The 23,558-nt window shown below is 43.1% G+C and overlaps 1 long non-coding RNA gene across 1 annotated transcript in view; it reads right to left on the bottom strand.

Annotated features, from left to right (window-relative positions):
* LOC132683741 (uncharacterized) overlaps positions 1–7,729 on the bottom strand; it is a 171,623-nt gene extending 163,894 nt beyond the window's left edge. Inside the window, exon 1 of the long non-coding RNA XR_009612356.3 lies at positions 7,587–7,729. This is a non-coding gene — a long non-coding RNA (uncharacterized LOC132683741). The remainder of the gene's footprint in view (positions 1–7,586) is intronic.
* Between the last annotated feature and the right edge of the window lie 15,829 nt (positions 7,730–23,558).

Here is a 23,558-nt window from a genome sequence, read left to right as displayed (position 1 = left end):
ATAAATAACCCATTTTTTATAGATGAAAGAACCAATGCTTAATGAGTTTAAGTAATTTTCTCAAGGTTCACAGGTAATAAGTCAAATAAGACTCAAACTAGATTTATCTGCCTCTAAATCCTACACTTCCTCAATGCAACACATTGCCTCCTTGGGTTACAGTCCATTTGGGGAGAGTAGATATATACCAATTGGACAAAACAAATTATGCCAGAAAGAACTGAATTGATAAATTGATAATTGATAATATGGATACTTTTGTGGCACAGATTAGAAATAGTTTTGGATGGGGTGCCTGGGTGGCTCAGCTGGCTAGGTGTCTGACTTCGGCTCAAGTCATGATCTCACAGTTGGTGAGATCGAGCCCCGTGTCGGGCTCTGTGCTGACAGCTTGGAGCCTGGAGCTTGCTTCAGATTCTCTGTCTTCCTCTCTCTCCACCCCTCCCCTGCTCGTGATCTGTCTCTCAAAAGTAAATAAACACTAAAAAAAAAACAACAATTTTTGTTTTAAATAAAAAAAAAGAAATAGTTTTGGAATTCAAAAGCAAAGAAAAGAAAAGCAATCTGGAAATGTCAGAGAAGCTGGCTCTGCAGAAAAGTTGGGGGGCCATGTGTTGAATTATGAAGGATGCATATAGAGCACGACTAGTGGAGTTGGGGAATCAGGAAAACAGAAGCCATGTTAGGAAGGAAAGAAGAGTCATTGCTCAAGAAAATTTGTTAAGGGTGGCTCAGGCGGTTAGACGTCTGACTCTAGATTTTGGCTCAAGTCATGATCGCGCAGATCGTGAATTTGAGCCCTACACTGGGCTCTATGTTGACAGTGTGGATACCCCTCTCCTCCTCCCCCATGCACTCTCTCTCCTTCTCTTTCTCTATCAGAATAAATAAACCTAAAAAAAAGAAAAAAGAAAATTTGTTAAGACCTAATATGGTACATGATATGGAGTGTGAAGGATTGAGGAAAAAAATGACAACTCCAAAGTGTAATGGTGATACCACTGCTGAGGGTCAAAGAACGTAAGAGGAAAAGATGCTTTTAGGTGAAAGATATTGAATTATTTTTGGAATTATTGAATCTAGGGTTATATTGATTTATAAAGCCAAAAATTTTAGTAGAGGAAACTGGTAAGAAAATAGGGCTTAGCGTAAAGTCCTGAGAGGTACTTCAACATGGAGGAACTCAAGGCTCTTATTGACGAAGAGAAGAGTGTAAGACAAGAGAATACTGCTGAAAATCCATAAGTATGTAAGTAGAGGATCCAGTGAAAGGTCACCAGAAACCTTTTAAGATCTCAGAATGGTGCAGTGTCACAAAAGCACCTGAATGGCTTCAGTTGTTTCCCACTCCCTACATCCACACCTCTACCATGGTCTCATCAGTGGTGAAGGTCCCTCTCTGCCTGAGACTTCAGGTTTATCATTGTGACTTGTGTTGACCAGTGAGTGGTACGTGGGAAGAAGTGACAGTGTGCCAGCGCCAAGCATAGGCTTTAAGGAGCTTTATGTGTTTCTGCTTGGCTTCTTGTATCTCTGCCCTTACCAGGAAAAGAACACGTCTCAGCTTTCTCGCTGATCATAGGAAGAGAACGCTCAATAGAAGAGCCTCCATGGCTGAATTTAGTACAGCAGAGAAACTGCAGCAGCCACAGCCTGAAGAAAGGGCCACCAGCCAAATCCGTCCTATATCAGACGAACCCCTGACAATCGGCAAAATGTGTGAGCAGTAATATCTAATTATTGTTTGACATCACGGAGCTTGAGGTTGGTTTGTTATGCAGCTGCAGCTAAGCATCAGGTAAGTTGACTTTGGCAAATATGTCAGACATAATATAGAGAAAAGATTATTGAACTTGGAAGCAGGTAGTCACTAGAACTCTTTAAGAATGAATGATGATGCTTCAGGAAAATTGCAAGTGCCAAAATTAGATTTTAAGGTATTAAGAACCTCAGAAGAGGCTCGGAAATGCAGTCTTAAATAGAGAATACGTAGTTGAGAAGCCTTGAGGTTAAAATGAACAGGATAATTGTTAGCAGGATAATCACACGTCATATCCCAATAGAAGTGGCTTGTACAGGAAAGGAGTCTGTGGGGTGGGGATGGGGGCACAGGGAGGTTGATGACTGTAGACAATGAGAGACTAAGTGTGGGGGAAAGAGTCCCCAGAAAACAGCACAGAGCACAAAATTAGTGATTCTATAATTGCCAAGGGGACATAATGAAGGAACTAAAATCAGTTTGAGTCAATAGGCCACACTTCATGGGAGAGATATTTTTTTTGCAGTGAAATCCCAAGAATGTGTACATAGCAATCATGTGAGTATGAAAGAGCAGCACATAGTTTTGTCTGAAATTTGTTTCCCTTACATTGAATAGGCCTCTGAAGAGTGAAATATCTAATCAAGAGATGTACCCAAAAAGTTATAATAAATACAGTTTTCATGGTGAGAGAAGGAATTTGGCATTCTCCATAATATCCAAGTCCATGGCTTTGAGTATTTCGAAGTGTTTGTAAGTGACCAGTCATGATATCTGATGGGGATGTGAGTTTGTGGGGTCACCAGGAGAGGGGAGGAGTCCGTGTATGGAGTCCCTAAGGAAGGGGAGGAGCCTGTGTGGGGGGTCCCTAAACAAGGGGAGGAGCCTGTGGGGGGGGGTCCCTAAGGAAGGGGAGGAGCCTGTGGGGGGGTCCCTAAGAGAGGGGAGGAGCATGTGGCACTGGGGTGTCGGCAGACATGCTGCCTTGGGTGAGCTGCCACTAGACCACCCCGAGCTAGAAGGAGTGGCGCTGTCTCAGGATTTCTAGTACCCAGGAGTTCGTGATGTTTCCTTTTGTTGGCCTGACTTCAATCTCCAGCCAACTGTATGAGTGTGTCTATCTGGAGGTCTTTTAAAGTGACATAACAGGACTATGGAAAACGCCTACCAGCAATTCACAGATGAGGCTGGTTCTATTTTTGAGTACTGGTTTGCAGTGATGCGCCCCGAACTGGCTGAGGCCAACGTGTCAGAGCCATCTGAGCAAAATGGAATGGGAGCCATTTTCCGAAGATCTCTTCCTGGCAGGACTGCTGACTCACCAGGAGAGACGGTCCGTACCACAGCCACTGGGCCATCACCCACAAGTTGTTCTGCCTCATTTCGGCTCTAATGGGGGGGTCAGGACAATATTTACTTTGCCTGCTCTGACCCCAGTGGACTGTTATGAAGCCTTCTCTATGGCACAGCCCTCCGTTTCCTGCTTCCTACCCTGGGTCCCAGCCTGGGTCAGGATTGTCAGTGAAAAATCGAGACCTGGATGCTTGGTGCCACTGGCCCATTGGCTGTGATCATACCTACAAGTGACTGAAGCCAAAGCGATTCCCAGAGCACCCATCAGGTGAGCAGAGCATACTTGTTAGGGAATGGGTTAGTGCAAGAGGGTGGAGGGAAACATCATTTGGGTTTTCTAGTGAAGGGAAAGCAAACAGACCACAATGTGAGGAGATGAAAATTCAGTAGTCTGGCATGCTCCTGACAGTTATTTTCAGAGACACACTGGAAATACCACTGGGGGGCAGGGAAGAAGCTTGCCAGGTAGATCTAGTCTTAGCTAGGAAACCCCTAGGCACCCTGAGTTCCGATTTTACAACATGCTGTTGCAGTGTGCTGGGTGGCTTATGATTGACAGGAGCAGACTGTAGTCACCACAAAACTAGAGTAGTTGCCTAATCAACAAATGAACCATCTGTGCTGGATATTGTTTGTTGGAAATCAGAAGCTTCCTACCTTCCTAAGCTCTCCTCTGTACTGAAGGGATGAGAAGCTCAAAAACCGTAGTTCGCAGACCTCCTTGCCAGTCAGCCCAGTTAGATTTGGCCAATGAGAAGCACCTGTTGGATACACACACACACACACACACACACACACACACACACACGGCAGGGTAAACAGAACGGTGTGCCTGTGGGGAGGGAGTTCCTTAATAAATGGCAGTCAGGAAAAGCCTCCTAGATAAGGTAGTATTTGAGCAGGGATCCAAAAGAAATGAGATAGTGAGTCACGGACCTGTGGAGAGGAAGAGCTTCCTCCTGGTACAATCTTGGAAGCCTGAGTACGCTGAGCCTGAATGAGAGAACAATATGGCTGAGGTGAAGTGAGTGACAGGGAGAACAGAAAGATTCTATCAGAAAAGTGACAGGGGCCCACGTTGTAGTGGGTCTTCCAGATCACGGGAAGGTTTCTGGCTTTTACACTAAGCGAGATGGGAAACGGCTGGATAGTTTTGAGCAATACTTATGATTTTGCTTTTTTACTGAGAAAACTTTGTCAGACACCTCAGTAAAGAGGCTATGTACAGATGGCGAGCAGGCATATGAAAAGTTGCTCCCACATCCTATGTCACCAGGGAAACACAAATTAAAACAACAAAGTGATGCCACCATCCTTCTATCAGAATGGCCCAAATCCAGAATACTTGCAACACCAAGTGCTGGCTAGTACGTGGAACAACAGACACTCCTTCGTGGCTGGTGGGAACACAAAATGGTATGGGCACTCGGGGAGCCAGGCTGGTGGTTTTTTATGAAACTAGACATACTCTGATCATACGATCCAGCATTTGCTCAAAGGAGTTGAAAACCTATGTTCCCACAAAACTCTTCACACAGACGTATGCAGTTTTACTCATAATTACCAAAACTCAGAAGCCACCAATACGTTCTTCAGTAGGTGAATGGAAAAATAAACTACGACACAGCCAGACAATGGAATATTATTCAGCAATAAAAAATAATGAACTACCAAACAACGAAAAGACATGGAGGAACCTTAAATGCCTATTACTGAGTGAAAGAAGCTTACTGACAGGGCTACATACTGTATGATTCCAACTACCTGACATTGCGGAAAAGGCAAAACTGTAGAGACAGTAAAAAATCAGCAGGTTTCCAGGGACTGGGGGAGTGAGAGAGGTGGAGAAGTGAAGCAGAGATTTTTTTAGGGCGGTGAAAATACTCTTTATGATACTGTGCTGGTGGATACATGTCATTACACATTTTGTGCAAGACCATGGAATGTACAACAGCCAAGAGTAAGACCTACTAAAAACTATGGACTGTGGGTGATAATGGTGTGTTAATACAGGTTCATCAGTTATAACAAGGTACCAGTCTCGTGGGGGATGTTGGTAATGGGGGAGGGGACGCATGTGTGGGGGAAGGAGTAAAAGGAAATCTCAGAACCTTCTGCTCAATATTGCTGTGAACCTAAAACTGCTCTAAAAAAATAGAGCATGAGAAAACACAGACACGGCATCCTATCCTCAAAAGCCACACCACACTATACTTCCCACCTGCCCACTAGTCCTCAAATATAACCTATTGGGTTCTTGAGTTTTATTTGAAAACTTCTTTTCTTGCCATCCTCACAAGCTGGCTTATAAAGTGATTATGAATTCTAACATCAAGCTCTTACCAGAATTTCCTGCGGATTGCAAAATAAAGGTTTGGTCTCCAGATGGCTACAAGATCCAGAGCGGCAAGAGACTGAAGAGTAATAATAACTTCATGCTACGCGAGAAGATGCCTGTGATTTGGCTGAAGACGATTTCCCTGGGAAGAATGCCCACTTGATATTAGAAAATGTCTCATTGGAGGGGGCTCCAGCTCAAGAATCGTGAGAGTCCCACAGCAGCCCTCCAGCCCACTGTGCTGAAGAAGGCCTCAACGCGAAGAGGTGCTTTCTCCTGAGGACTCACTTCCATCCTTAGGGGCTGCACACAAATACTGTGCACTGGGCCTTGTATGGAAACCAATTTAACAATAAATTTCATATTAAAAAAAAATACTGTGCTAAGTAAGACGGGTGCAAACCTGGGGCCCCGGGCGCAAAAGCAACTCCTGAAACAAGCAGCTGAAAGCCCAAGAAGATTGCAAGAAAAGTGTGAAAAAGAAGAGAGGAGAAGAAAGGGGAGAGCCGGAGGGCGGGGGGGGGTGGGGGGGGGGGTAGAGAAGAGAAAAGGAAAAAGAGAAAAAAGAATTCAGACTATCCCAGGTAGCACTGGGATTGTAGATTGCATGAGAAAAAAAAAATCCCCAACGAAACAGAAGAGAGAAAGCTCTCTGAGTTTCATTAACTGACCTTAGCCAGAAATAACACAAGGAAGAATTGCAGGCTGACTTTACAAACAGTCTCAACTGAAAAGATGAGAGGTTATTAGAGCTTTTATTTGTTGCTGGGTTCAATCAAACCCCTTCCCCAGTAAGCTTCTCACCTAAAGCCCCATTTGAGAAAATACCATCTAGTCATTAAAAACAAAAATCTTCCAGTTCTATGTAGACAGGAAAATAGTTTAAGACATCAACTGTAGAGTCAAAATTCAGGGAGCTATTAACACACAAGTAACCTAGTTTTAAAAGGGGCGCACTCCTGGCTCGAATGACTCGCTTTGTCAAGCCCCTCCGCCCTCCTCCCCCTACAGTACATAACGCGCATCACACCCCTGCCGCTCCTCCCATGGACTTTAGGTGTCACACTCCAGCCCATCCACACGCATGAGCCCGTTCCCCTCACCTACTTCAGTGCCTGGCACATGCCGAATGGGCGTGTCAACATCTGGGGCAGCCCTCTCCCTCAGTTATTGTGTTCACGGTGTGGCCTGAGAAGCCTGCAAAGCCCCCTGCTCAAAAGTGCGGTTTCTGTCCCTCTTCTAGGGATTCCTGCTCTTCCAAGTAGGTAGGTGGGCGCCCCAGCATCAGCACCACCGAGCCGCTCGTAACAAAGAACCTCAGGTTGCACTCTCAGACCTACCACGGAACGAGAGCCCGCATTTAACAAGACCTGCGAGTGTTCTGTACACAACTGAAATTTGAGAAGTACCATTCCACGGAGCCCCGCTTCTACGCCACACAGAGTCCACCACTGGAGAAAGGGACGGTTTTCTTAAGTCCTCACTGGAATGAGTCCTGGGGACCTTCTTTAACATCTTCACCCTGATATCAACGTGCTGTGGACTTTAGGCAAGTCTGAGAGACGCAAAGGCAAGCGTATGTGCTTGTACACTTCCTAGTAGCCGCATCCAAAGGTGAAAAGAAATAGCTGAAAATTATTTTACCAATACATTTTAACCCAACATATACAAAATATAATTATTTCAACATGCAACGGGTACAAAAATTTATTGACATATTTTACATTTTCTTTCATACTATGTCCTCGAAACTCTGCATTTTATATTCACAGCACAACTCAATCTGGGCGTGCCACATTTCCTTTTTTTTTTAGGTTTATTTATTTATTTTGAGAGAGAGAGAGAGCACGCAGGAGGGGTAGAGAAAGAGGGAGAGAGAGGATCCCAAACAGGATCCCCATTGTCAGTGCAAAACCGGACGTGGGGCTCCATCTCATGAACTGTGAGATCATGTCCTGAGCCCAGACCAAGTCGGATGCTTAACCGACTGAGCCATCCGGGCGCCCATGGGCTTGCCACGTTTCACATGCCCAGAAGCCACCCGTGTCTAGTGGCTTCAGTATTGCCCTAGGTATCTCACATACATACAAACAGTACGTGTATTTTCTGTGTATTAGATGATTTATGTGGACATACCTTATGATCACTAAGCGCTGCCATTTGCAGGGAATTCATCACTCGGGTCTGTCATGAGTTATGCCAACTATCATGGACCCTAGTTTACTTTCCTCCCTGACGATGAGCCGTGAACTGAACACACCGCCCCGCACGGCTGTACTGTGGTGTCACAGAAAGAACACAGAACGCGCAGTCAGAATGCAGGCAGTTGTGCTTGTGACCACATCCTAGCTGTATGACTTTGGCGAAGCCCTGTTTCACTTTTCAGCCTCAGTTTCCTTCGTCCTATAAAGGAAAACAATACCTCTTCCATGAACACCACAAAGTGGTTGCAAAGATAAACGAATATAATAAGTGTAAGCAAACCCTTATATATTATAAATTGCTTATTGTCATCCTAGTATTTATTAAACCTGGCATGCCCTCACATAATTCAAAACATAGATAATTATAGGTGTTTCAAAAATTTTAACACATTTCCTATTCATTGTTTCCTCTAACAGAGAACAACTCTGGGGGTTCGGTGCGCTGGGCTATGCTGTCAGATGTGATGCCTCCAGATGCCCCCTCTGCTGGAGGATGTGTCCTGTGTACGTTGTTTCTGCAGTGGGGAGAGGATGGCCAAGATAAAGTCAGAGGAGAGCCATGTTGAGAATGTAGATTTGGAGTCAGAAAGAGCCAGATAAGACTACTGGGACTGCGACTCGCTCTCCAAGTGGTTTTCCTTCCTGAACCCTAGGTTCCCTGTCTGTGAAATACGCTCCTGCCCTAGAGTGGGTGTGAGGCTTACGGGAGAAAATACTGGATAACACTTCCTCAGTTCCCAGCCGTGGTCCACCCTCATTCATTTGTAACTGTTTTTATAGCATCCCAACATACCAGATGTCTGGCCTGTCATCCAGGAGAGGGGGCAAGCTGTGGTGAGGTTCCAAAGTGGGCTGGCCATTCATCTTGTTGGGTGGTTCTGTGTGGAGGCTGTTGGCAGCTCTGTTTAGCGGGGACAGGCCCTCGGTTGGCACTCAGCTATAACTTCAAGCCATTTAGTCACATCCCGCTGGACAGACCCATTATTTCTGAAGAGTTAGAGCAGCAGCTCACAAGATGGATGGCTCCTTCCCATCTGGCCAGTTCCCAGGGGACATCCCTCATAGTGTTCGGCTTCTCAGGGACAACCTTTCTGCTCGATCGACTTGGGCAGATTGAGTCCTGGCTCCTGAGTTCTCACGGCTGACATGCCCTCCATGAGTTTGCGATGGCAATGGTAGCACTCTGGGTGGAGATCTGTAAGAAGTCTTTTCATCCCAGAGGGTCTTACGTTCCTGTCTCCAGCCCACCTGTTGTGAGAAGCCACTGTAGGAATGATATAATCCTGGGGTGACAGTGGAGCTCTGGAGGGAATGGCACAGGGCCACAGAGGTGTCATCGAGCAGGTGTTTATAATCGTAACACTGTGCCTTGGATGATAGAAGCCTGGGTGACCAACCGTCCTGGTTTACCAGGGATTTCCCCGAGTGCAAAACTTGTCAGATGATTAAGGAGCCTACACAATAGGTTTCCTCCTTAGGAGCAGCTGGGTAGAGCAATGCTTCTCAAACTTTAATGCAGGTATGAGTCACCTGGGAATCCTGTTAAAATGCAGATTCTGGTTCTGGAGGTCTGAGGTGGGACCCGAGATTCTTCATGTCTAACAAGCACCAGCTAGTACTGATGCTGGGATTTGCAGGCCACACTCTGAGTAACACTGGGTTGGTGGGCCTACATGGGGCTATGGAAAGGCCTAGGCTGGCATCCTGGCATACCTCTTCCCAGATGGTATTCTTAGAACTTCACTTTCCTGATTGGCTCTACCTCTCCTGGCCCTGAGGATGAAACCCACCATTCAGCTACTCATAATTCTGTGTCCCGCACCCCCTGACCGTCCATCTTCCTCTGAAGAAGTTTTCCCCTTACTCTTTTTACCCTCCTTATTCATACCAATGCTCACACTTTCCAATCCAACAATCCAATCCACAATCCAAATCCAAATCCAATCCAAATCCAATCCACAATCGTATCCAACAAATGCAAGTTTCCTCCTCTCATTTCTCACACCTCCACCAGTGGTGATTCAAAGTTACCACTCGGAGGCACCTGAATGGCTCAGTCAATTAAGCATCTGAATCTTGATTTCTGCTCAGGTCATGGTCCCAGGGTCGTGAGATCAAGCCCTGAGTCAGACTCTGCACTGAGCATGGAGCCTGCTTGAGATTCTCTCTCTCTCTCTCTCTTTGCTCCTCTCCCCCACTCTCTCTCTAAAAAACAAACAAATAAATAAATATACTAAAAACAAAAACACCCCAAAAAACCCCACAAAGCTACCACTGTTAAAACTCCCCACCTTTTCAACTTACCCTCTTCACCCATTTCCAATATACATTTGGATTTAGGTCTAAGTTTGTCATACACATTCCATTCCTACATACAGTGCACTCTAGCTATAGGTTTTCCCGCTATGGTAGGCAGAAATCTAAGCGGACCCCCAGGATTCCTGGCTCCCAGTGTATATACACCTTCTGCCAGTAATTCAGTCAAACGTCAATCTAGGTGCTGCTATGAAGAGATTTTGCAGACGTAATTAATTTCCCTAATTAGTTGACTCCAAGTAGAGAGATCACCCTTGGTGGGCCTGACCTAATCAGATGAACCCTTAAACAGAACTGGGCCCTTCTTGGCATAAGAGACTGGAACTGTGAAAGGGAGGTTCTCTTTTGCAGGCTTTGAAGACAGAGGGCGCCTTGTGACTGGGAACTGCAGGGAATTGTAGACACTGAGAGTAGGTCTTGATTGACAGCAAGGAAACAAAGACAGTCCTCCAACTAACTGTAAGGAACTAAATTTGGCCAACCACCCGCACCAGCTTGGATGCAGATTTCTCTCCAGAGCCTCCAGACAAGAATATAGACCAGTCCATCCCTTGATTTTGGTTTGTGAGACCCTGAGGAGAGGATCCAACTTCTGACCCACAGAAATTATAGATGATAAACGGGCATTGTTTCGAGCCACCAAATGTGTGGTGATTTGTTATGCAGCAATGGAAACGTCATCCACTAATATACCCACCCAGATTACCAAAACAAGAGAACAAATAATCACCAGTCCATTTGGCTGGAATTTCTCTTGTACAATTTCTTCCAAAAGTCAAAGTATACTGGGTCAAAGTATGAGTGAGATGATACGCACACAGCATCTAGAAGAAATGTTAGAGAAGTTGTGGACCATGGTTTAACAAACCCCCTGACTCATCTCTGATCTCACTTGTTACCATTTTCCCCTCACTTCTCCTGGACTAGCCATACTAGCCTCCTTGCTCTTCCTCGAGTACATCTGGGGTATATCACCCTTGGGGACTTGCACGTGTGGATCCCTCTGCCTCTGTCACTCTTCCTCCAGGAAGCTGCATGACTTCCTTCCTCACAGGCTGTAGGCCCCCATTCACAAGCCTCCTTATCACTCACATCTGTGGTGAACATGATTTGTCATACATGTGGTCACTATTTAAAATACCCACCCTCTGGGGCACCAGGGTGGCTCAGTTGTTTAAGCGTCTGACTCTTGATTTTAGCTCAGATCATAATCTCATGGTTTGTGAGATCAAGCCCCACGTCAGGCTCCACACTGACAGCACAGAGCCTGCTTGGAATTCTCTCCCTCTCTCTCTCTGCCCCTCCCTTGTGCTCTCTCTCTCTCAAAATAAATAAACCTTAAAAAAATTAAAATAAATTAAAAAAAAAAAAAAACTACCCTGGGCACACCTGGGTGGCTCAGTTGGTTAAATCCCCGACTTCAGCTCAGGTCATGATCTCACGGTTCATGAGTTTGAGCCCCGCATCAGGCCCTATGTTGACAGCTCAGAGCCTGGAGCCTGCTTCGGATCCTGTGTCTCCCTTGCTCTCTGCCCCTCCCTTGCTCACACTCTCTCCCTGTCTCTCAAAAATAAATAAACGTTAAAAAAAAAAAAACCCACCATCAAACCCTTCCCCACCAACACCTACCAGCATTCATATGCATGTCCTATCCCCCTGCCTTGTCTCTCCCCAGCAGTAATCAATATCTTTTTTTTTTTTTACTTTTCTCCACTAGAACATCGATTCTGGGAGAGCAGCATTTGTCTGTTTCTTCCCTGCTGTAGCCCCAAAGCCTAGCAGAGTGTCTGACACATGGTGGGCCCTCAATACATCTTAGTAGATAGGGGGTTATTGTAAACTGTGTGATACAGGGAAACCTTCTATATAAGACGATAACCACAGTTAACAAGATTGCTGCACATATCAGCTACAAAAAGAAAATGCATTTTGACTTCAAATCCATATATATATATGTGTGTATATATATATATATATATACACACATATATATTCTTTCTATACTATTTATAACTTGTAATAATAGGCTGATGTACTTAAAAATGCCTGGGTGTCTGTGAACTTTCACGTGCAAACACAGGCACACACTCGAGTACACCCATTCAGGCACACATGCACGTGGACACACACAGCTTAATAACAGATAGTGAGCATCACACACGTGGGGATTTTTTAGGGGGAGAATTGTCTACGAACCCTGAACAGCACGGCTGGCACCCAGTGCCAAAGTAACTTGGCACAAAGTAACAGAAAATTCTCTTGCAAGGAAAGGTAGTCCTGGTGCAGATGTCTGTTCAAATATCTCCCAGACTAACTCAGCTTAACTTGGATGAATTCACCAAATCTCTGTGTCAAGCACAAAGACAGAGAATAAAGCACATTGGTGTCTAAAAGGTGCCTGGACAGTTACACAGTGGCCTTAATTTAGTGCTAATGGTTTAATTTGTAGGTTGCACGTCCTCCTTCCTTAAACAGCACTTAGTATAATTGATGCCAGGTTAATCACCGCGCCAGCCATGGGAAGTGTCCACAGGGCAGGAACCACATACTGTTTTACCTGTGCTTAAAGAGGAGAATGTCACGCCTGTCTGAAGAAACAATGCTGCCTGAAAACAGTGCTGAGTCTCAAATGAGATCTTTGAGAAAAATCAAGGATGAAGCACAAGGTGGGAAAGAGACCAAACACTTCCCAGTATCTAAGAATTAGATGTTTTTTAACTTTTGTATTATTTTTGTAACGTTTATTCATTTTTGAGAGACAGAGTGTGAGTGGGGGAGGGGCAGAGCGACACAGAATCCAAAGCAGGCTCCAGGCTCTAAGTTGTCAGTACAGAGCCCGACACTGGGCTCAAACTCCTGAACCATGAGATCACGACCTGAGCCAAAGTTGGATGCTTAACTGACTGAGCCATGCAGGTGCCCCAATTTTTTTTTTTATTTTAGAGAGAGAGAGCAGGGGAGAGGGGCAGAGGCAGAGAGAGAGAGAATCTTAAGCAGGCTCCACAATCAGCACAGAGCCTGACACGGGGGTCGATCTCATGACCCTGGGATCATGACCTGAGCTGAAACCAAGAGTCGGATGCTCACCCAACTGATCCACGCAGGAGCCACACATCAGAGTCTAAGAATTAATGTGAAGATTAAGGTAACTGTTTTTTTCTTCTTTATATTATTAGTTTCCAAATATACATATCATTTTATAATTATTGACAATACACTATTATGGGGGAAAAAACATATGGAAAGTATTCCCAATTTTAGTTGGGACTTAACTTAGTCCATTAGGTTTGCTGTAATGGAATACCACAGACTGGGTGGCTTATAAGCAATAGAAATTTATTTCTCACAGTTCGGACTGGGAAGTTCAAGATTCAGGCACCAGTAGATTCAGAATCTGGTCGTAACTGTCTCCTTGTATGGTGGAAGGGGTGGGGGAGCTCTCTAGGTGTCTTTTTTAAGGGCACTAATCCCATTCATGAGGGCTCCACCCTCATGACTTAATCACCTCCAAAGATGTCACCTCTTAATACCATCACACTGGGGTTAGGCTTCAACATACAAATTGCAGGGGGATATATAAGGAACTATAAGACTCTAAGGAAGCACACTAAAATGTTAACAGTGGATATCTCTGAACACTGGGATTACTGCTGAATGTTATCCCTCTGCCTTTGCTTTTTATTTTCTAAATTTTTGACAGTGAGTATGTGTTACATTTTCAATTTTTAAAAAAGTTGGTTAATTTTCTAAAAATTGCTACCATGGGGCGCCTGGGTGGCTCAGTCGGTTGAGCGGCCAACTTCGGCTCAGGTCATGATCTCGTGGTCCATGAGTTCGAGCCCTGCGTCGGGCTCTGTGCTGACAGCTCGGAGCCTGGAGCCTGTTTCAGATTCTGTGTCTCCTTCTCTCTCTGACCCTCCCCCATTCATGCTCTGTCTCTCTCTGTCACAAAAATAAACTTAAAAAAAAAATTAAAAATTGCTACCATACTCTTTTTACGTAACAGATTTCATCTCTGATTCCTGAAATACACTGTGAGGGGAAAGTTTTTTATCTTGTAGACATAAAGGGCATATTTCCCATAAAGCGTACACCCTTTAGAAGCAATCTTTCTATCCCATCTTTCCTAAGGTTTTTCCATCACTTGTTGAAACAGGGCAGGCCTGGAGAGCTACATGCCTGGACTTATGCTCATTTGAACCCAGGGCTGGAGTGACCTTGGAGATCAGCCAGTGCCAGTCTCTTTCCCAGTGGCGGAACAGAGTTCCTGAGACAGGACGGGATTTGCTCAAGGTCACACTCTGTTGGTGACATCATAATAAACCCAGGCCTAGAATCTCAGAAGGAAATATGTTCTCTCTTTTCTGTGTGTTCATGCTGCTTATTCTTTGGACTCAGATGTAGAATCCTTATGAATATGTATATATATATATATATATATATATATATATATATCCCTTATATATAGTAGATCCTCAATAAACAAAGTTTGGAAGAATAGAAAAACTAACTAAACTAAAAGAGTTTTGACTAGTAATGATTAACACTTTACATTGGGAAAAAGAGCCTCTGGAAATAAACACCCATTCCTTTTTGTTACCTTGACAGGAGAAAAGAAAAAGCAAAGACAAAACTACCTTAAGAGTAGAACATCTCCCACTGTCTGCGAAACACGTTGGCATCAGGTGCCGGCACTTGTCGCCAGAGAGGAAGTCAAAATGACTCTGATGAGGGAAACACACAGGAAAACCTGCACAGATCCTTCTTCAGGGGTCCAAAGAACTTGGAAGAGATGTTAAAATGCCTCTATCTCTTCCTGGTGGGTAAAGAGAAAACCTAATTCAGTGGCCACAAGGGAGCTCCAGTAAGCAATTGATGGAGGGGCCTCCAGAACCCAGTGGGGTATCACTGAGGTCAGCAAAAACCAAAGCAGCCAACACATGACAAACTTCAGGTAGTAAAAGAAAGTTTAAATGTACCCTAGAGGCAGTCAAAGGAACAGAAAGAACATTTAGTCTCCAAAGTAGGGACAGTTTTAGAAGCAAAGAGAACATTTTCAGGATTTAGTAAGGCTTACTAATGACGATGCACAGGCCTCTCCAATGACAGGCTGTACATAAAATGCAGGGCTTGCCTTTCTTCTTCTGTCCTCTTTCTATCATTCAAATCAACTACATTCTTCTCAGTACCTGGGCTTACTCTGAGGCACGGCCATTTCACACAACTCAGGAGACCACACCGCTCACAAACATGGCAGCTAGCAGAGTTGATGGAAATTTCTCCATTATCCCTAACATGAGGGCCTCCAAAGCTAGTTTTCATATTTTCCCATCCAGAGATGCCTTTTCTGAGGATTTCAAATGGTCTTTTTAACCACAGTCTCTGACCCAGTTGAAACATAATGCAAATATAAGTATGGTATATCAGATGTGCTTTCTTTAAATGTTTTTCTCTCCTGATTCTGAAACGGGGGATTTGAATTTTCTTTATAGGATGAGAAAACAAAAGGTCACTGAAGACCGTATTGTGGCATCGCTATCCTATGTGTCATGGAATCAGGCGGGGCGGGATGGGGGGTTGGGGGGCGGCCGGGGGTTGCAATGGACAAAGATATGCATCTAGTTCTTTTTTTTTTTTTAATTTTTTTTATTTTTTTTTTTTTAACGTTTATTTTTGAGACAGAGAGAGACAGAGCATGAACAGGGGAGGGGCAGAGAGAGAGGGAAACACAGAATCGGAAACAGGCTCCAGGCTCTGAGCTGTCAGCACAGAGCCCGACGCGGGGCTCGAACTCACAGACCGTGAGATCATGACCTGAGCCGAAGTCGGACGCTCAACCGACCGAGCCACCCAGGCACCCGGATATGCATCTAGTTCTTACAGAGAGCCAACTTTCTTAGATGCTTCCCTTATTGGAAGACAGGCTTCTCTTCCCAAGATAATCTCTATTTCTTCTCATTTACTAACAGCAGTACTGAGACTTATTTGGTAAAAAGATGGCTTTTCTCCCAGAGCTGTCCAGGCTGAGAGGAAATCTATCAAGGGTTTTCACATTTATAAAAGGGTCTTAAACACAGAAGTGGCTTAATATGCATTCAGTAAGTACTCTGTAGAAGGTAGAATAATGTCCCTCCCAAAGATGTCCGTGTCCTAATCCCTGGAACCTATGAAAATGTAACCTTACAAGGCTGAAGGGACTTTGCAGATGTGATCAAGTTAGGGATCTTGCAATCGGGGGCGGGGTGGGGGGGGGGTGTCCCTGGGTGGCTTAATCAGTTAAGCTTCCAGATCTTGGTTTCAGCTCAGGTCATGAACTCGGGGTTTGTGGGTTTGAGCCCCACATTAGGCTCTGTGCTGATGGCGCAGAGCCTGCTTGGGAGTCTCTCTCTCTCCCTCTCTCTCTCTGCCTGCTCTCTCTTAAAATAAATAAATAAGTGTTTTTTAAAAAGGATGCTGCAATGGGGAAATTATTCTGTATTTTCTTAGTGGGTTCAATGTAATCACATGGGTTCTTAGAGGTTAAAGATGGAGACAGGAAGGTGACAGTAAAAGACAGTTTCCAGATGCCACACTGCTGCCTTTGAAGATGGAGGAAGGGCCCCAAGCAAAGGAATGCAGGCAGCCTTTAGAAACTGAAAAAGGCAAGGAAGCAGATTCTTCCCTAAAGCCTCCAGGGGGACCGCACCCCTTCTGACACCTTAATTGTAGCCTTGTAAGACCCATTTCAGACTTTGACCTCCAGAACCGTAAAATATTAAATTTGTATTGTTTTAAGCCACTAAGTTTGTGATCACTCATTTCAACAGTAGTAACAGGAAGTTCCCCAACTGATAAGGAATATTGGAGAATTACCCAAATTATCCCTCACCCCTTTCTTTAAAGAGATGACTGATGAACAGGAAAAGCAATGCCAGAGACTTCTAGTGTGCACTCTTCCACTAGCCTCTCCCAATAAAACTGTGCTAGAATGACGTGCAAGAATGAGTACACAGAGCCATGACCACCCCCATTTGGGCCAAATGGCATTTCACGAAGCCATATGCAATCAGAACAATCAATTCTAAATTATAGAGCTTTTCACTCTGCAAATCAGCTTTCCGGCTTCCTCTTTACTCCAGATTATAACAAATTCAAATACCTCAGTAGCACATGAAACAAAGACATTGCCTAATGTGTAATTTGGGCGGGAATTTAATGATACATCTGTCTGTTTTGACAAAGCACAGTCTTGAAGTATCTATTTAAAATAAAATCAGCAGATTGGCAACGATTAAAAATGAAAGGCTATAAAAAGTTTAGGGAAAAAAGCATTAAAGTCTAATAGCTCTTGGTTTATGTGCCAGTACTATAGTAAATATTTGCAGCACCGAATTTCTTCTCCTGGAATTTCGGCATTAGTTACTGCAAAAAATACCACCATTAAACACACACCAAAGCATCCATCTTTATAAATATTAGGCAATGCATCCATCTGGGATGCAGTAAGACTGGGGGTGCATAATATTTCAAAAGATTTTATTGGATGTTGCTGAGCATTATCTTTCAAGCCATTAAGGTAGGAACAATACACGACTCTTCCGTATAAAGACTGCCTTGAAATCTTTTTGAAACTACACTAATGTTAGTTTGCCTGAGCAATTTATTAAGGAATGGTGAAAGTTTGTGAGTTTAGAATGTTCTGAATGATCACTGGGAAATACACTGAACAGTAACGTAATGTATTGATATCTGTTCTCAAAAGCTTTAATATAGTTTAGACCTTAAGGCAATAACGTAATGACAATCAGAATGGCTACTACCAAAATGAACGTTTAAGTTAGCCATGAAGTCGCAGGAATTACCAGTGACTGAATGTACCTGTAAGAACTCTAGGGGTAAAAGCTACATAGGCAACAGTCCCAGACCCATAACCCCATCCTAAATCACCTTCCCATGCAGACCTCAGTGCTCTCTTGAGATTAATCTTGCTTTACCTTCCAGTTCTGGTCATACTCAGTGTCTCCTTAGGTCCCCTGCTTCCTTTCCCCAGCTTAGCTGATTAGAACTGTTGGAGACTGGTAAGAATCCAGTCCTTGCTTCATGTATCTTTTACCTGGTATCAATCTGCTGATATAAATTCTCTTGCATGAGTTCCTTATGCTATGATGAAGCCTTACATTCAGTGACTCTCCCAAGAATTACAATGGCAACTTCAGAATAATTCTATTAACTAGTTATTTGTGTAAATGGTTAGTTAACTGTGTAAATTTACTTGTGTAACTTTTAAACTCGTTATTTGTGGAAATTTATAAAACTAGTTAATTGTATAAATGGCTAGAGATGGTTTAGGGCTTGGCATAGGACTCTGCAAACGTGAAATGTTAATACCTTTACTATTATAACTACTTTCTTAGAATATAGTTGTCCAAAGCTTCTCCAAGAAGAAAACAGGGGAAGAGAATATGATCAAAGAAATCATATTTATTCATTTATTCAATATATATTTACTGTATATCTACTATATACGATGTCTCGTGCTAAGTGTTGAAAACACACTGAGGGAGAAGATGGACATGGTTGCGGCTTTTTTCCTCATAGTCTAAAATGATTGCTAAAGCTCCAGCCATCACAAATGCACTGCAGTCATTAGGATGTAGGGAGGGATAAAGAAGAGCATGTCTTCCCTCTTTAAGGGAGGAACTATCCACCTCATCACTTAAAACTTGTTGCGAAAACTTAGTCTCATTCACACTGAGCTGCAAGTTTCCTGAGGAAAATAGATTCTTAGCTGTGTGCCCAGCTCAAAGTTAGTGCCCTTTATTTCTAAGAAAGGAGGAGAAATGGATCTTGGAAGTTAACTAACATATCTGACATAGTATCTTTATTCCTTTTATATTCAGTAGCACATAGCCTGACTTTAAGCACAGGAAATTCTCCAGTTAGTTTGAATAATAATCAACTGTGACAACATAAGACACAGCTAGCGTCACATGAATGTAAAATATTATCATTGAAGTAAAAATCTACTAGCTTTTAATTCAGGAAATTGGCACTTGAAACTCATGGTCTGAAAGATGTTTTAGGACAGAAACAAGATCGATCCCATAATATATGGACTTATCTTCTGTTAACAGTTATTTCAACTTCAGATTTGGTTGCTAATTTTTACAGTTATTTCTATTAACAGATTGTTTTTCTTTTCAAAATAGCTAAGTATCTTCTTGTATAAAACATCTGTCCTCAGGGTTTCTTTCTAGAATGGACTGCATACTCTCCTTATTTGTGAAAATGATTCAGAAATAAATTCACTCATTCAGTATATGCCTACGGAGTACCTACTGTGTAGCAGGCACTGTTCTAGGTCGCAGATAATAATAGAGCAGGCAGTATTTTTTTAAATGCTTTCAGGGAGTGTCTTATTCAAGTGTAGGAAGAGAGAAAACAAAGAACAAAGAAAATCTTTCTTTCCAGTTTTGCAACTTCTGTGAGTGATGCAAAAAGAAACAAACACCGGTTAATGTTCCTTTACTTCTATAATGCTAAAACAAGCATAGCCTGATTGTTAAATAAAGATGAGTGGCGGAGGCCTCATTTGCAGAGCTGAACAGACCCGCTGAACAGGAGGTGACTTTATGGTAAGGACAGGAAAAACAACAGAGGAGAAGGAAAAAGTTGGCAAATGTTAATTAAAGAACAACATTTCATTATAAGATGGAATGAAACGTGAATGAAAGAACCTGCCCCACCCCAACCAATGGTGATTGCGAAGAGAGTTTTGTCGGTGTTGGTTCTGGAACTCCGGAGCTTTCCGTGGTGAAATGTGAAACTGACCCTGTGCATGGGGGAGGAAAGGAGAGACAAGAACGACGCAGCCACTCCACGCTGGCAGGTGGTGGGTTTAATAAGCCAGGGAACTTACACGCGAAGCTTGTCTCGAAAAGCAGCAGGACGGGCAGGTGTCCACACCCGCCGCCTGCCAGAAACTTAAAAGTTTGCATCGAGGCCTTACCTGGCTTAAGTCAAGCGTCTCGCTCGTCCAGGTTGTCTCAGAAGCGCTTTGCTCTCTCACGTCTGTATCCCTGAAAATGGCTCCGGCTTTGGAACTGGGGGTCAGAATCTGCAGGAGGACTCCACGGATGGGCCGGATGGGCCGGGGGAGGAGCCTCCGATTGCCCCAGACCAGCTCTGGAGTTGAGGGTCAACCTGCGGTCACGTCCATTCAATGACCTCCTTCAACTGATGCAAATGGCTGGAAACACAATAGCTTCTTTTGCTCTGTTATATCTTAACCGACTGAAGAGTTATGGGCCTAGCAAGCAGAGGAGGGGCCACCCCAGGGCAGAAAGAGGTGAAACCTGTGAGGTATTGCTGAGCAGGAATTCTCAGTCAAGGCGATGGACCCACCCATTCATTCATGGTGCTGCTGGGGCCACGGATAAACAAAAGGGACACAGTCCCAGGCTTCCTGTGGTATCTAGTTTAGTGAGGGTTTCAGACATTATAGAAACAAAAATATATATCCATAAATCGTGCATGGTACTCTGAAGGCAAAGTAAAACCGTGATGAGAAATTATGATATGTGGTCGGGTGTTAAACTGGTTGTGTGAGGGAGAGGGAGTGGTCGGTGGGAACTAAGAAAAAGGCCTCTGGGTACAGACAAAAGGGATGAGTAGAAATCAGCTGGGGGGTGGGGGCGGGTAGAGTGGGCTACTTCTGGGAAAGCATTAAACACTAGCGGTTGCTGGTGAGCAAAGAGATTTTGGAGACTGAAACCATTAAAGAAGTCCCATTGTTTGAGTGCATGTGACTCATTTGAATGTTGATATATATTGTAGAACATTTTCCATTAGTTGCATTTAATATATCCCTAGCACTGGAATGCTGGGGCTAGCTCATACTGGCTCACTGTATCTTCCGGTAGGCATCTCTTCCTAAATCGTGTTCAGTGATATCAAAATGGTAGCTTGAAATTGGCCTCGGTCAGAGTATTTACTCAGCGGCAAAAGCTACACCCGAGGGCATTTTCTTTTTCCTTCCGGAGAGCTGGTCATTAAACATTTACCAACACATCATTGCTCTTCTGTGAACTAATGCTAGGATGACGAGGTAAGAAACACCTGGAGAAAAGATGTAATTTAAACCACTTTAAGCAAAAATTGATATAATATTTTGCAATTTCAGTAATGGTGTAACATCTTCCTAGAGAAAGTATCAAGATTATTTGGGGAACAAAATAGAATAGTCACACATTTAAGTGTGCTGTATCTGTAGCAATTTGCTTAATAACCATGGTTCTAGAATTTAGCTAAGTCTGATAAAGAGAAAGTTGGTAATTTTTTGAAAACTACAACACATTTAATTGACTCATATTGCTTCTTATGTATTCAACTTCAATCATTCAAAACCTATTTTCTGAATACTAATTATTGTGCCAGACTCAGCAGGGGAAATAGCAAGGGAAAATAATGATCCTAGGGCTTGGCGAGTTTACAGTGTAGTTAGAATGGGGAGGCTTTAAAATAAGAAATATTTAAATATTGAAAGTCTACCAATATTAGTGAATGGTTCAAAATATTACAAGATGTAAGAGAGGGGTAAACATAGCCGGAAATGATGAGGGAGAGATGTCACGGAGAACTTGAATTGGCCTGGGCTCTCAAAGGTGTGTGGAACGTGATTTTATTGTTACGGAACAATCTAATGTGTTGCTGCTGGGAATATAAAATAGTGCAGCCAATCTAGAAAAGAGTAGCGAAGTTTCTTATAAAACTAAATAAGCATTTACCATAAAATTCAACAATTGCACTCCTGGGCATTTATCCCAGAGAAATGAAACTTACGTTCCCCCCAAAACCTGTACACAGATGTTCATATTTGTAATAGGCCAAAATTGGGGGGAGAAAAATCACAGGTTTTTTGACCATTTAGCCTTGAATGGAGTGAATGACTAAATAAACCGTGGTACATTTATGTTATGAACTACAACTTGGATAGATCTCAGGGGGATTATTCTGAGTTAAAAAGCCAATCTCAAAAGGTTACATACTGTATGATTCCATTTATATAGAATTCTTGAAATGACATGTGTAGAAGGATGGAGAACAGATTAGTGGTTAGAAGGGGTTAGGGAGAGGACAACGGAGGGAGGTGGCTATGGCCACAAAAGAATAGTACAAGGGATCCTCATGACAGAATTGTTTTGTATCTTGACTGTGTTGTCGGTCACATGAATCTACACATGTGATAAAACTGCATAGAATTAAATGCATAAACACAGGTGCATGCACAAAAATGAGTACTTTTAGAACAGGAATCTGAATAAGGCCCGAATTATATCAATGTTAATTTCTTGTTTGTGACATTGTACTATAGTTGTTTCAAGATTTTACTGCTAGGAGAAACTAGGTGAAGGGTACACAGAAAACCCTCTATATTGTTTCTTTCAACTGCATGTGAATTTATAATTACCTCAAAATAAATGTTATTAAAAATTATAATAGTAAAGAGAGAAGGGAACATAATCTCCATAATACCAATTCACTATTCTAATAATGGCAATTTCTTTTATTCTTGGGGGTAGCGCTGGATAAACACAAAGAATAGGATGAGGTTTATTAGACTCTCTCGAATAATAATTCATGATTTTAACAAAGCAAAAATGTCAGTCTTATTTATTCTTTGTACATCTGAGCGATGAGAAGAAAATGGTACCGAACTGCTTTGCTGTTTCCTCTCTTCATTCATGCTATTTCACCACTGATAAGGGGAAGTATCCACACCACCAACATCATCCTTGGCTCTCCCATGAGGACTGATGTTAAGAGTCATAGATACCACATCAGATTACCATTTAGAGCAGAATGCTATAGAAACAGAGTGCTTCTTTCCGTACGTTTTTAAGATACAGAGACAATCAGTCACGATATTATAGCAGAGTGGATCCCAGAGTCTTGGCAGGCTATTGCGTCAGAATGTAAAACTTCAGGTTCAGAATGGCAGTGAAGCATATTTTTCATTTGATAAGGCAAAACAAAACAAAACAAAACAAAAACCCTACGCACTAATTGGTTTTGTTGAAAATCAGAATTGTAGGGTTTGGATCTTTATGTACAATATCCCCCAACACACACACACACTCGAAAGATACACGTTTTAAGTTCTTCTCACAAATGAATGTAGAAAATTATGTAGAACTTACTGATGAGACCAAGCCATAAATTTGACATTTGAATCTGCTTTCTGTTGAGTAGCCCCAGGTAAGATCCAAAAGCCACAATTTAATTTTAGACCCAGAGTGAAAGGTTTATGACCATGTTATTCAAACAAACACATGTTGCTGTGAAATACCACCGTGGCCAGGCCATCTGTTTATCTGGGCCATTTCATTTAGTACACAGATCTCACGGATAAATCAGCTGCTTTTTGGCATAACGGGAGCCTGCAGAAAAGGCCAAAGTCTGTAATTCAGTTTCTACTCATTACTGGTCAAGCAAGAAGCCCTAATCAGAGTAGAATGGCAAATGGCTGATGTCACACAGCAGCTCTGGTCTCTATTTCTGACACCTACCTCTCTTTCTAGAAGGTCCTTCAAGTTAGATCGGGCATACA

Source organism: Panthera onca, chromosome C2 (genome assembly GCF_046562875.1).
Source record: "Panthera onca isolate mPanOnc1 chromosome C2, mPanOnc1 haplotype 2, whole genome shotgun sequence".
Taxonomy (NCBI): Eukaryota; Metazoa; Chordata; class Mammalia; order Carnivora; family Felidae; genus Panthera; species Panthera onca.
Note: the sequence above shows the minus strand (reverse complement) of the source record. Positions and strands in the feature narration are given on the sequence as shown.